This window comes from Papaver somniferum, chromosome 1 (genome assembly GCF_003573695.1).
Source record: "Papaver somniferum cultivar HN1 chromosome 1, ASM357369v1, whole genome shotgun sequence".
NCBI classification, from domain to species: domain Eukaryota; kingdom Viridiplantae; phylum Streptophyta; class Magnoliopsida; order Ranunculales; family Papaveraceae; genus Papaver; species Papaver somniferum.
In genome coordinates, this window is record NC_039358.1 from 114,744,316 (window position 1) to 114,760,323 (window position 16,008).

General features: G+C 35.6%; 1 pseudogene; it reads right to left on the reverse strand.

Moving 5' to 3' along the window:
* Window positions 1-15,165: 15,165 nt before the first annotated feature.
* On the reverse strand, window positions 15,166-15,265 carry LOC113341726 (annotated as a pseudogene).
* Between the last annotated feature and the right edge of the window lie 743 nt (window positions 15,266-16,008).

Below are 16,008 nucleotides of genomic sequence, written 5' to 3' on the forward strand. Positions count from 1 at the left end.
GGGTTCAGAATTGTGCGTGCACGAGCCTATTAAAGGTTGTGTAATCCTACATTCCCTTTTCCTTCCTTGAAACTTCTTTTATCTTAAGACTACTTGTTGAGTTGAATTGTGATTTCCTCACACAAACCCATACGCTTATGGATGCTCCAAGTATTATGTCTTCTGATGGAAAAGATGTTAATATGATTGTCAAGCCATTAATCATGAAGGAAAAAGACAAATCTCCGTTGCCTCCAAATTTGAAAAGGAAAAGAAGGAATGTGGGGAATCCAAGAGTTGTTCCTTCAAATTCTCAGAAGTTTTCTGATGTTCTTGAAGTGTTGAAGGAGACACGAAAGGAGATTCAACAAATAAAGGCTTTTGTGCTTAAGACTCATGAGATTCAGAAGGCCCTGGCTCGACATCAGTCAAGAAGGTTTATTGATATTAACTCTTATCTTCATGAACCTTATGTCCCAATGGCTGTTGACGACAAGGAGTTCGGGGACGATAAAGGATTCTTCAAAGGTCTTAACATCTAGTAAATCTTGTTATGAGAATTTTATTCTTGTGTTTTTAGGAAGAATAACTAGAGTTTGGAATAGCCATTATTGTGATTACACATAGTTATGTCCAACGTTTTCATCTTTATTGTTTTTAGATTTATTTGCTTAAATTCTAAAAAGTTGTTTGGAAGATGATTTTTGCAGTATTAATCTTTATGGTTTCATATATTGCAATGTATTATGGGATATGTGTGTTTGCATCCGTGAACTATGATTGTCCCATACCTTGTCAAAAGTTAAGTCTTTCATATGTCGATATGCATGTATTGATAAAAGAATGAATGAACTTTTGACATTACAAAAGTTTTAAGCCTATTATGTCAGTATGCAAGTATTGATGGAAGATAAGATGAACTTTTGATTACGAGGATTATGTCTGTTGTATGTTATTGTGCAAATAGTGATGGAATATAGAATGAATCCTTGTCTATTCCACAGTATTGATCTTCCCTGATCCATATTTTATGTAAATACTATGCGGCTCTGTAAGTTCTCTTATGTCGAGCATGACCAATTGAATTGATCACACTCTTGTGGTAATTTAGTTGTGTATTCCGATTGAATTAATCATGGGTTTTCTTGTGGTTAATTTAATTGAGTATTTTTGGATTCAAATTCATATTCGTATGTGATTTGTTATGTCCAAAGAAATCCTTCTTTTCTTGTGAAAGTAAGGTCGCTCTTGTTGTTCTTTCGGGAATGACATTTTATGGGGGAGAGTTCTTAATTAAACTTGTGCTTAATTGCCAAATCTTTTGTGGGGAGTGCGGCTGTAGAATATTATAGGGGTTATCTTGTATCTTTATAAACTCCTTGATGAATGCATTTAGCTTTGGCTATATGATGGCATCTAAAATGTTGATATGTTCTTTCTTTTGGTCATGAAATGTCTCTGTGGAAATTTCATTAGGATCCCACTAGTTTTCGTACCTTTGCCAATTTTATTGACAAAAAGGGGGAGAATTAATGTGTAGTTCACACTACAAATACATATGGTTTTCAGATCATTATGTAAGGGGGAGTGGTTTCCATGTGAGATGGAGTATTGATTAAGGGGGAGCGATACATATCACCATAGTATTATTGTCGAAGTTGTGATACAATTGAACTTTGATGTTGTATAATAATACTATGACTCTATATAACAATGATTGAGAATTATTTTTTTCTCATTGTTATGACTGTGGATTTTCAACAACGGTGATACTAAACTTACAACCTTTGGCATCATTGGAGTACTTGGAAGTGACGAAGATTTCGAGTAATGTTGAAGAACCAAGAAGATCATGCATGTGGAAGAGAAGCTACAAAAGTTTATTTATCTGTTTTTGTATTCCATATGTATTGATAGTTTTGTCACTATATTGACAAAGGGGGAGATTGTTAGAGCACTGATCGGTCGAACTCGCATGCGTTGCTATCTCAAGCATGTTTGCCAATGTTAGTGATCAAAACTATAAGTCTTGATTTCTAGTCTACTTATAGCTAAGTCTCGGACTAGGATAGAAAGTGTAGTTGAGCTCAAGACTCCATGGAGATCATCATACAAAGACGAAGAACTACTCAAGGAACTGGTGGAACTTCATCGACTAAAAGGTATGTGGAGACTTGAACTTATCTATCACTCAAAAGTCTATCTACTCTATCTCCTATCTTGAGAAAAAAAGTCGTTTTGCTATATAGACTTTGATTATACACATTTGCTATTTCGATCCGAGTTTATCTCACTTATCTATTTCTCGAAATATGTGTTGATAAGCTTTCGCTTTGGCCAAGTTCATATTTACTAGTGACGAAAGTCATATTAAGTTTCAATTACTTGAAAATTGCTTTGACGAAAAATAGTGTGTGAACAACAACTATATAACGTCCTCTAAGAATACTTCAATGATTGAAATGAGAGTTTAGATTATATAACCATGGTTGGATATAATTATTGTGTGGTAACTCATACATGTATAAGTCCTTATTCCTTGAACCAAAGTATGCATATTTTGCTGCTCAGGAAAAACCAGAACCAGAGTCCGCGAACCCAGTCCGCATACTGTCGGAGGTTCTCATCCCGAGAATTTTTGCTGGATTTTGCGAATTGAAAACAAACTTATTCCAGGTACTTAAGTCCGCGTACCAGTCCGCGTACTTAAGTTGGTTATTTTTTAAAAACGATTATTCGTGAACTTAAACTTATATAAACTAAGGAATGCAAGTTTGCAAACCGTGGCTATAAAGTTCATGAATCCATTCGAGTGAATCAAATCGTTTTTGCTTCGATTGTGTCTTGTATACTTCTATAAGATCTAAGCAATTGAACAACTCTCTAACTAGTCCATTTGAGTCATTTGAACTAGTTGTGGTAAAGAAGATTATGGTTGATATGAAAGTGCTCATATGGCTAACCATTTGGTTAACTATTGTTGAACCAACTAGATGTACATGTTTGGGTACGGTTACACAAACCTAGATAAACTTGCATTTTATTGGTGTGTAACAAGCTAAGTTTCGATCTAACGGTTGAAAGATATTAGCTTAAATTTAATCAGGTTTTCATCTAACGGTGAATATTGAATGCTTTGTTACTAAGCTAACATTGATTGCAAAACCTGATTTGAAAGACTATATAAGGGAGAACTCTAGCAACTGGGATCTTTGAATCCCGATACTACTTTAACCTTAGGTTTCTACCGAGACCCTGTAGGTTAACGACTTGAAGACTTCATCGGGATTGTGAAGCCAGACCGATACTACTTTTCTTGAAGTTGTGTGATCTGATCTTGGTGTTTCTATCGTACTAAGTACAATCGTAAGATTGGATTGAGATTTATTTCTCCGATATGCAAGATATAAAAGAAGTCACAAACATCTTCATCTCATCGTTTGTGATTCCGCAATATCTTCTTTCGCTAGTCGATTAAGATTATTATGAGGTGATTGATAATACTAGGCTGTTCTTCGGGAATATAAGTCCGAGTTATCAATTGGTTCATGTTCACCTTGATTTATCAAAAGACGGAACAAAAACTCGTAAGTATTTCTATGGGATACATATTTATCTATTACCATAGACTTTTCTGTGTGATACAGATTTGTTTATTAAAGTCTTTGACTTTGGGTCGTAGCAACTCTTAGTTGTGGGTGAGATCAACTAGGGGAATCAAGTACGTGGTATCCTGCTGGGATCAGAAACGTAAGGAGCGCAACTGTACCTTGGATCAATGTGAGATTTATTGGGGTTCAACTACAGTCCAGACCGAAGTTAGTTTGTAGTAGGCTAGTGTCTGTAGCGGCTTAATACAGTGTGTGTTCAATCTGGACTAGGTCCCGGGGTTTTTTTTCATTTGCGGTTTCCTCGTTGATAAAACTTCTGGTGTTTATGTTATTTCTTTTCCACATCATATTTGTTTATATAATTGAAATATCACAGGTTGTGCGTTGAATCAATCAATTGGGAAATCCAACCTTTAGTTTTTGATTGATACTTGAACATTGGTCATTGGTACCGTTCAAGTGATTTCTGTTGTATTCAATTAGACTCGTAGATTTCTGTTTGCTTGAGTAAGTATTGAGTCGACCTTTTATTAAGATTGAGTCTGACTGTCTAGTTGATTCTCTTAAAAGTATATTGGAGTTAGTCCATACAGATTGCTAAGAGAAATATAGGGTGTGGTTGTTAGACCCCCGCTTTTTCACAACCGCTTCACGAACGACTCATGTAGTTGTACTTTGTGCATTTACAAACTATGTCGAATGTGTTCAAATGCGTTTAAGTTATTTCTGCTAGATGATTTGTATTTTGATCAATTCTCTAATTAAAACTAGACTTATTTGATCACAAGATTGTGACTCAAGATCAATGTGTTTCTGTTCATTGAAATGAGTGTTGAGCTTAAGTTCAAATCGTCTAGTTTCGGCTAACCATGTTGAACATAGTCTTTGTACACGGTTCGATGAATATTGTTTGTTTGGCTCAAAAGTTATCTTAGCTTAAACATAAAGCAACCTACGCTCTGAAGTCCATATAAGGGGAACTCTTGGCAACTGGGATCTTTGAATCCCGATACTACTTTTTGGTGAGTTCTAGTTGTATCTAGAGTCTTCCTCTCCAGAAACCATTTTAGGGTTTAGCGACTATCAAAGACTTCATTGTGATTCGTGAAGCCAGGTCTAGTTATCTTTTATCTTGATCACTTTAGTATCCTGATCATGTTCAATTGTTGATTTATCACTTGAACAAGATAGATAGAAATCATAAAGTTCTCTTCGTCTCAACTTTGTGATTCCACAAGTTTTATACCTGTGAGGTGAATAATAATCTAGGCTGCACTTCGGGTTTCATAAGTCTGGATTTTGAGGATAGCCAGACTTTTATCAAGTTGTTATCGATTTTCATCACCTGGATCTTACGTTTAATTTGATCATCTGTTTCGATCTTAAATCAGGAAATCAATCATATAAGCTTAATCTGTTGGAGGCAGATTTGGTTAAAGTCTTCAATTGAGTTGAAGCAACTCTTAGTTGTCGTGACGTTATCTAAGGGAATAAATTGCACGAAGTCCTGCTGGGATTCAAGAGGCGTAAGGAACGCGAGTGTACCTGAATTAGTGGGAGACAGAGTTCAGACTCAACTATATTCCAGGACGAAGTTAATTGGTAGTGGGCTAGTGTCTGTAACGTCTTAATACAGTTTGGTGTTGAATCTAGACTAGGTCACGGGGTTTTTCTACATTTGAGGTTTCCTCGTTAACAAAATTTCCGGTGTCTGTGTTATTTCTTTTTCCGCATTTTATTGTTTATCTTTATAATTGAAATATCATTGGTTATGCGTTGATCAATCAAAGTAGATACGTCCGACCTGGTTTGTTGGATACAACTTGATTGATCCTTGGACATTGGTCTTTGGTACCGTCCAAGATCTCTCTTTGTGATTAGGTTCACAGATTCAATTATGTAAACGTTCCAATCGCAAGAGAGATTGAGATATAACTCTAGTCGACCCTTTCCTAAATTGAGTTTTAACTCTCAGAGTTGTGTTGAGTTTGTCCATACAGATTGCCTACGAAAAATTTGGTGGTGTATTTTGGTACCCCCCAGTGTTTTGAATTGGTATCAGAGCAGGAAAACACACCTAACAAGTATGTGTTTGAAGCAGTCTGAGTATATGGACATGAGTAAAATCTCCGATAAATGCTGCACTAGCTTAAACTGTTTCTATGGATTCAGGAGGATAGTATGAATTGTAAAACACTCTTAGAGACGAACACCGTATTTCCATAAAACAGTTGGATGTTGATAAGTGTCATTCCTATTGTTTTACAGATAAATCTGACTCAGAAGTAGAACGGGAAGCAGCCAAGGAAAGCTCTGAAATTTTCAAGTGAATAAAATTTCTGACTTCTGAGCTCATTCGGATGAGACACAAAGTCAATACTCTCATTGGTATTATTTATAAATATGATTCCAAAACAAGGATGTTTGTTGAAGATGATTCCTTGGAGATCGCTCAACCAACGAGTAAGAACACCGCTCTACGCTGCGATAGTGAATCCAAAGAAAGTACCATGATGACAGTTTCTGAACAAGGTGATGAACTAGAAAAAGTAAGAACAAATTATGTTCGGGATATACTAACAAAATCGGAGTCAGAAACTAATAATCAAAGTACTGCTTTGATAGGAGATAATCAGTTGAATTTCTCTAACCAAGATAAAACTGTGTCTCCAAGGAGGAAAAGTTCTTTACAAAATGTAATTTTTAAGATTACCTGTTCTGATTTCATTGAAACTCGAAAAGTGTGCTTCTAATGCAAAACTAAAGGACATGTTCAAAGAAAGTGTAAACTGATGTTGGAAAACTATCAGTTTGACCGTCTTCAAAACACCTTGGATTTAATTCTGAAAGGTGTTATTGATATTCCGATGTCTAAACCTCTTGAGGTGAGACCACATTCAAGAAATGTTCTTCCAGGAATGTCAGCACTTCATGGTCCACGAATCTTTAGACAAACCAAAAGAGTAGTATGCAAAATCTGTTTAAGAAGAACCTTGTGAAACCATCACAAATATGGGTTCAAAAGGATACCTATATACCTCCAAAAAGGGTGGAAACTTTTGAAACAACTCAACAAGCTAACCTGAATTTGATCATTGCAAGATATAAGGATCTTATTGACAAACTTTATGTTTCAAGACAAGGAACTTCAAGTAAAACTTCTAATCATATCTCTTATTTTGATGACAGTAATTTCTATGATCATTTTTCACGTTTCAAAAGAAAGAGCAAAAGAAAACAACAACATTATTCCGGTGATGAGTGTACAACTCAACCTTGTGCAAACTAGGCGCAGATCTTGGAACCTTATCCATGAAAAATCATGCTGGATAAGGATTACTGCATGACAGGTGTATTATTTTCCTCAAGTAGTACTTGTTTATGATAAGCAAAAATATTTTCATATTACAATCCCTTCTTGATAAGTTCAATCAGATTTGAATGTTATGAATTCTTGAGGTGACATTCCATGATTAAAATCTTCTCATTAATATTGATTCTCTTGTGCTCTAAACTCATGTTTGTTGAGCTAAGAATATATTAATCTTCAAGGAAGAATATTTTCCATCGCTAAGAAGGATGGTTGCAGTATTGATAAATTGTTGCGTGCTCTTTAAAAATAAAATTTTTTTTCTACCCTCAAAAATTATGTTCTGAAACCCATTAGGATCAACCAGTCCCGCATCAAAAGGTACACGTACCTTTCCGTCTTGACCCTGCGAAAACCTAATATCTAAATTGGGTCACGAACCGTCGTACATCTAAGAGAACATCTTTTCCTTTATAAACCATAACTTGTGATTGAGAAATTATCATTCAAGGTTACGCAACCAAGCATGTCTCCTATGTCTCGAATTCTTGAAAGCATGGAGAAAGCTCTTAATCACGATGTTACTGAAACAAGAGGAAAGAAGAGAACGCTGGTCGTTGACGAAGTTATTGATTCATCCGAAATTCCATCAGATATGAATTTCTACTTTCCTTATGATTATCAAGATGTTGAACGAGAAGAGATGATTTCTTCTGATGTTGTTTATGATTTCCTTAAACAATTTGAAGAAGCTAAACTAGAACTTGTTGAAACGCTAAAAAGTTTAGACATTTTGAAGACTAGGTTGAAAAAGGTTTCTGCTGACCTTGTTCTCATGAAATCTCATGTTCGTGAACTACTTAATGAGGATATTTTCTCTGAAGAGCTCGTGGATACAGTTGATGAAAAATTCAAGGGTCTCAATACCGATGAAGAGTCTGGAAAAATCAAGTTTATTTTCTTTTTTTCTTTTTTATTATCTAGGAAACTTCTTTTGAGGATTTTATTCTTGAGAAGGATAACTAGGGTTTGGTATAGCAAAGGTTGTGATTACACATAGATTTTTCCAACGCGTTCATCTTGCATGTTTTTAGATTTATTTGTTTAAATTCTAGAGTTGTTGGAAGATGAACTTGTAGTATGTAATCATTGTTGGTTTAATTGTTGCAAAAATCTTATGAAATATTTGTGCTTTTACGTTCTCGTGAATCAACTAATATTTCATATATATGCTCAGAAATAAAATCTATTATGTTTTTATAAATGGAAAATAGAACAAACTCTTTGAGATTTTTCTCGCAGTATTGATCTACTTGTGATCACACTTTTGTGTTTTGCTGCTTGACAAACTCCTTAAGATTCTCTTATGTTGAGTAAAATCGAGTAAAATTGTCTCGTTGTCGTAACTGGCCTTGAGATTAATTTATGTCGATACTTTGGATACAAATCCTTGTGATTTGTTAATGTCCACCAAAATCCTTATTTTTCACAAAAACAAGGTCACTCATGTTGTTCTTTTGGAAATGAAATTTAATGGGGAGAGTTCTTAAATGAACTTGTGCTTTATTGTTATATCTTTGTGGGGAGTGTGGCTATGGAATTTTAAAGGGGATGCTTGTATCTTTTTAATATCCTAGGATGAGCGCTAAGTATTTATTACTATGTGATATCATCTAAATAATTTGATATGAGGTGTTACATTTTAACTATGTTATTATGTAGTATCTCCATCTTCCTTAAAACTTGAGATATCTTTTGGTTGTATTCATTATGATCCCGCTGATGGTATTTTCAATGATGTTGTAGTAAAGAGTTCGTTGAGGCTTGTGAAGGCAATGAATTTTAGACTTAATAAAAATTTAAAAACAAAGAAAACTTATTACAAAATTGACTTCAAGATATTAGAAAACAACCAAGACACTGATTTCACTATTACACATGAATAAATTATGTTAAACAATTCAAAACTCTAATTATCTTTTAAGACTCTTATTTCTTAATTCACAAATAATCTGAAAAATTCTCAAAAATTAATTGTATCCCTAAGCATAGATTATCTAAACAAATCATAACCTATCTAATTGATCACAACTAATGAAGAAATTTTTTTGCAAACAATTAAAAACTCTGCAAAAGCAGTGATTGAGTGAATTATAAATTATAAATTAGAGAGAATAAATAATTACCAATTATTCATGCGTAAATAGCTTCCTCATTGTCTTGGTTGTGAGAGAATTAGCCGCTCATCATGTTGGAAAACCTCTCAAAGAATTTCATTGATGCTCAAAAATGGTTTACAAATGATGAAAATATGAGAAATACAATAAAACCGGGTTTGTAACAGTTATAAGTGTTACAAATCAGGGAACTACGACCCACAGTATGCGTCACTAATACTGTTTTTCTAAGACCCACGTTAAGCGTCGTTGTCACTGTTGGAAAACGACTGTCTTTGGCAGTCCGTTCTTCGTGTTCTTCAGAAATGCAGTAGCAGAAAATGGCAACTCTGCAACTTTGGTGTTTACTCTGTCGTGCTCTAGAACTCTCCCTAAACTCTCCCCAAACTCTTCGTCCCGTTTACTGATATCCCATCACCTATTTATAACCCAGAAACAACAAAATCTCACGTAATAACTTCACATAATCCTCCATTACTCGGCAGTGAAGAAAAATAATCTCGGGAATAATATCTTTCCTTTCTCTCCTTTTCACGCGTTGGTTTTCTGCCAGAACACTCCCAGCATGCTTCTTACTCATCGCTGATGCTGTCAAACATACTCAGCCACATCCAAATCAACCAAGAATAGCAATAATCTCGAGAATATCTCACGGGAGAATATTCCTCTCTGTTTTGTTAAATCCACGTAAACTTTTCTATTTTCTCGAAACCAAAGGATTTACCAGACCTGTTAACGTGAAACAGGCCAATCCAACCAATTGTAGCGTTGTAATCTCCCTAAAAGTCGTCCAAAACCAAAACAACCATTAACGGATTTATAAATTACGTAACTCCATGAATTACGTAATCTGAGTTTCCAACCAATTTTAACCCAAAACATTGATCGTACCATGCCTGTTAAGATCAATCAAGTCGAACCATGAAGTTCCAGCCATTGAGTCTAAATCTAGCACACCCAAAAATGAAGCCCTAATATGTTCTTCAATTGCAACAGTTTCCCGCCAATTTCAATTTTCAAAAGATGAAGAAGAAGGGTTGCCCCCTATCCGGTCCTGGGGTGCGGTTAGCAGCTGCCTAGAAATGGGGTGCCCCTTAGTAATTAGGTTACCTCTTATCCAAATTGAGGGTCCGTATAGCAAATGTCCTCCGGGGGTGCTCCGAGCAACTTTTCGAGCCGAATTTTCCAACAATATTTATTTCCTAAAAATACATAAAAATACAATATTAGTACAAAAATCGAGTTCCAACAAAACAGACATTGAGGACAATTTAGACACAAAAATGTGTCTATCAAATACCCTCAAACTTATTATTTGTCGAGCAAAACTAATAAAAAATAAAACCGAGTTAATCTTGGGAGGGTTTATCAGAGGTGTACCCACAAAACCATTACTTCTAATTGGTCACAAGTATCCAAAGAGCTATGAGGACATACATATTCTCAACCTATCTCCAAGTAACTAGAATGTCAGAAAAATTAAAGGTGTCAGCTCTAAAGCTGACTGAAGAAAAGGGGAGACACATCCGCAACACTGCTAGATAAAGAGATATCCGCTACACAGCTAGATAAACATTGTAAGATGCGTCCGCTGCTTTACAGCTGGATAAGATTAGGAGAGAGATAAAGATGAGAGGGACATCTGCTACACAACTGGACTAATTACGTGTGATGAGTTAAACCAGTGCTATAAAGATCTTGTGCCAAATTGAAAGCGGACTAACAAAGCAACCAAATGTATCTTTTTTTCGACTCTCTCATAGTGCTCAGTAGAAACAAAGTCTTCTTCGGTCTTCAACTGTTGATGATAAACTATCGAACCTCATAGAACCTTGACAATTAACTATTCTCTTCGATTTCTTGCTTGACTTATAAATTTCTACTTCCCTTTGGCCTTATTGAACAAAACGTAACGATGATTTTTTCATTTTTCGTTTTTTTTTTTATTTTTTATTTATTTTTTATTTATTTTTTTCATTTTTTTTTTGGAAACAAAAATTACAAGACAACAATTTACATGGCCATGAGAGAAGGACTTTCAAAACTTGGATCTTCGCAACTTGTGATGTCTTGGTATCATGAATTCTAACAACTTATATCATTTGCTCTTATAACTTCAACTTTGATTTTTGAATTATTCTTTTCTATTGTTGCTTCTAAACCTAAAATGTCTTCAACTTTCTTCATAGATTTTGATGTCGCTCCACTTGTTGATGATGATAAGTTTCTACTGAGAGAGAGTCGTAATCCAGTAACTAAGACTACATTGTGAGGTTGCTTTGTCTTTCTGGCATTTCCTGACCTACTTGCCTTTCCATCATGTATGGTTAGGTCCATCACGGTTACCCTCTAAAAGGAACAAGTTCTCTCCTGAATTTCAAGGATCTCAATGTCTTTTTCTCTAATGTCTCAAAAGGTTGTTATCCCTAGTATTCCAATTTCTATCTTTTCGGTGAGAAACAGAAACTTAGCTAACCGGGTACCATGTGACGCTAGAAGTTTCAAAAGTGCAACTAAAAAGTTTCTCCCATACCCCCAAACTTAAATCTAACATTGTCCTCAATGTTCTAAAGATAAAATTAAAAGCATATGAACAAGGAGAAACTGTTACCATTTGAAGAAAAAGGGTTAAGGAAAGATATTACCGTGTTGCATGAGATTGGTTACCTCCCAAGAAGTGCTAAGTTTAAAGTCTTCAGCCAGACATCAGAAGGAATTAGTCACCTCATAGAATCATATAGAAGTTGCCGGAATAATTGTGGGTCATTTGGATCAAAAAGTGCTAACCACAAGAAGAGGAAACTGCAACAGACCAAGAAGATACCGAACATAACCTTATTTAACTTTTTGTTTAAGACAACTATCTCTAGTTGTGGCTCAGGTTCATGCTCTATAAAAGGGTCTAAATAAAATGCTTTCATAGGCTGGACTTCCTCAAAAGAAGGATTCTTAAGATCAGGTTGTAGAGTCTAGAAATACTCAAGTAGGAACTTAGAAGCACATAACAATAACCTGAACAACTGCGGATCCTTAAAGTCAAAATTAGACTTGACTCACAAAACTGACCACAATGAAAGAGTTGATCTTCCTTAAGAAAATGTGTCGACCCTATTCTCCTAAAGTAATTAGGTTTAGTCTCAAAACTTAATAACTGACACATCTTAAAATCAAATGTTCCCATAATTGGAAGAAAATTTGTTGGTGGGAAAACAAAGTCAATCTTGGTATCATATCCTGGGTCAACCAGATTAACCAGAGGATGGGTTTCTAACAACTGAGCTTCTCTTTGGACATCATTAGGTTCAGAAAAAAGTATACGAAGATAATCTTGTAAGATGGTTGAGGCACAAATGTCAAGTCCTACACGAGGGAACTTTTTAAGAGTTAAAGCACACGGAGAATGATAATCACCCCCAAACTTAGAGTTTTCTGTGTCTCTAGAAAGACTAGTCACAACTTCCCTAATTTCTAGGTCATCGGATTCCCGAAAATGGTCAATTGATTCTTCTAAGTCGGGTTCATCCTCACTCATTCCTACGAGTTCATTTTCTTTTTCTAAGTCTAATGTTTCTAAATTTCTAGACTCTAAAACAATATTCTCAGAATAAACTCGTTCCTCAAAACTATCATCGGCTTCGTAGACAGGAAATACTACATCATCTAAAACGGGGGTATCTCTAGTCAAATTCTCGTCCTTTTGAATAGGTGAATGATTATAAAAAATATTTGGATTTGAACTAGAAATAATATTATCATCGTAAAGCTTAATTGGAGTAACAAATTCCTGATCACTATGCCTACATATTTCATGTTCTTCATCGATACTATCCTCATCATAATCATCATTATAATAACATGAAAATGATCGAACCTCATCAAAACAAGTAGTGTTACCAATTCTAACCTCGTCATCTTGATTATGAAAATAACTATCCTCATTTTTAAGGGTATTATTGGAAACACTATACTGAAAAGTAAGATTATTTCGAACAAGTCTTTCGTTCGTCTCAGCCATCAGCTTGAGGGATTCCTCTATAGAAAGTTCTCTTTCGTCAAAAACTAAGTTATTCATTTCTGCTAACTTACGTGTCGACTCAGCTAATTTACGTGTTGACTCTAGTAAAGAGGAATTATCAGAAGGATCATAAAAATGACTACTTTTCAATAGTTTCACTGCATCCTCCAAAGACGAGGAACTAGTAATATAGTCTTCTTGCTCGTATGACCGGTGCGCATGTGGATAGTAATTGGGCTCACCATGGTATAACCCATAACCTTCAAAAGTTTCGCGTTCCCAATCACTATTCACACTATGGTCATAAAAAGGATAATGTCCAAGCTGCTCAGTCGGATACTCATTGTATTGGCTATTATAATACCAACATGATGAGCGGCTAATTCTCTCACAACCAAGACAATGAGGAAGCTATTTACACATGAATAATTGGTAATTATTTATTTTCTCTAATTTATAATTTATAATTCACCCAATCTTGGAAACATTGAGGACAATATTTGGTGAATATTTAAAGACTTGAAGTAAAAGGCAAAGCGAAAGGAGCTAAAAGAAGAAGATTTTTTTCTTTTTTATAAAAAAGAGAGAAAAAAAAAGAGAGTGTTATTTTATTAGATTGTATTAGGAATTCTTTTTATTTTGTATTTTTCTTTTTCTTTTTGCACTTTATTTTTTGGACCTTTCTTTTGGACTTTGGACATTTGTACATTAATTTTTTTTAAACCCTACGGAAGGGTAGATTAAATATTAAAATGTTTACAGATAAGGACGGTGATTACGATATCACCTCGGCCCCTCGGGTTCGTACACAACATAGGAGTTGTGGCCCGAGTCGACGACAACAGTTCATCCCCCGTCTGGAACGGGAGGTAAGTTTGTCGAAACACTCGCGAATCCCCTGTCAGCGAGTTACTGTATTCCTTCATTTGCATATATGCTGAGGAACTGAAAAACGACTGTTTTAAATTCCTATTAAAGGGCAAGGACTGACCATACAAGATAAGGGTTTGGATTTCATCACCGTTCTCTTCTTGCCCGCCTTAGGAAAACGAAACCAAACGCGAACCTAAGCTTTAAAATTTGGAATAGAACGAGACCTATAGGGTAACGACCTTAGTAGGAAAGTCGTTCGAAAAATATTGGTTACTCTTTAATATTGGTTACTCTTTTAGCATACTTCGAAGTTCATGATGGTTTCTGTGAGTTGACTGCGTGACTGCGCCGCCTTGTGATAGCGGTGAGGCCTTGGGTATCAAAGCTCCACTGAGCTTCCCTCGCCTCAATTCAACTTACTTTGACTCGGATTGATTCCATATGGGTTTGCTTAAATTGTAACGAATTCCCTTTCGAAGGATTAGAAGCTGGTCTAGAAACAATCTAAGTGGAGCCATCATGCTTTTTGTTTGCTAGAATTCAGTAGGTTTGTTGTGGTGGAGTCAGCCTTGTTTGTGTTTGCATAGAACTTCCATTCCCTTTTAGGGATTTTCGTTTTAGTTTTGTTTTTCTAGTGTATGCCCGAGGTCATTAGAGAACGGGCTTGGAAAAGAAACACTCTAGGTCGTCTGATTAGTGATAAACCTAGTAGTTCTTCTTGTGAAGGCGGGGAGATCGAAGACTCTTCTTTAGAGAGCCCCGTTTTTGGAAACTTCAGTTTTGAGAATCTGCTTCTTTGTGAAGAAAGTACTCCTAGTCCTTTGGTAGTGCCAGAAATGACAACTTTAAAATCTTTATTGAACCCAACTAGGACCTTTCGTCCGTCTTGTATCAAGTTAGCTGAAACCGAGGCAAATTATGAACTCAAACCTGGGACTTTACAGATGCTCCCAACCTTTTTAGGAAAAGAGAATGAGAACCCCTATTTTCATGTTAGGGAATTTGAGGAAGTATGTAGTACTCTGAAAATTAAAAACCTTAGTGATGATGCACTGAAACTTAGGTTATTCCCCTTTTCCTTAAAAGATAAAGCCAAATCTTGGATGTATAGTTTGGATTCTGAGTCAATTGAAACCTATGAACAACTTACATCTGCCTTTATACATAAGTTTTTCCCAAGGCACAAAACATCGTCTATTAGGACACAAATTTGTACTTTTTCTCAACAAGAGGGAGAATCTTTATATAGGTATTTAGAAAGGTTCAATGACTTAATATCTCAATGTCCTCATCATGGTTTAGAGAAGGTTAGGTTAGTTCAGATCCTCTGCGAGGGTTTAGATTATTCAACAACAACCATGGTTGAGTCCTTATGCACAGGTGGGTTTGAGAATAAAACTGTTGATGAGGCGATGACATTTTTGAATGAAATCGCCAATAAGACCCAACAATGGGAAAATAATAGGGAACCCCAGAAAATAATTCTTCTAAGTAGAGGAAATGTCAATAGGGTAGAAGGATCCTATGAGTCAGATGCTAAAATAGCAGCCATAGCCAAAAGGTTAGAAGCGTTGGAATTAGGTCATTCTAGTGGTACTAGTGGTAGAATAGAGCCTTTTTGGAAAGACCATACTGTTGAAGAGCAAGCCAATGTTCTTTATAACAACACTAGATTCGATAACTGTCAGAAGTTTGACCCTTATTCAGAAACCTATAACCCTGGCTGGAGAAACCATCCCAACCTTTCTTGGTCTAAGGGCCAGAATCAAGGTCAGTTTAGTTAACTCTCAAGATACCCCAGGTTTTGGCTATCTTAAGAATCCTTCAGCCCCGGCACAGTTTCAAAACCCTTCGGATAAGAAGATTATGAGTTTAGAAGAGTCTCTTGCTTTGTTAACTCGTAACACTATGCAGTTTCAGCAATCCGTTGCTCAAGGTTTAGAAGAAAATAAGAGAATAGGTCAGGATAACTCTCAGGCTATTTCCGAGTTGAAAGCCCAGGTTAGTCATATAAATGAGTCTTTAAGAGAAAGAGGTAATTTT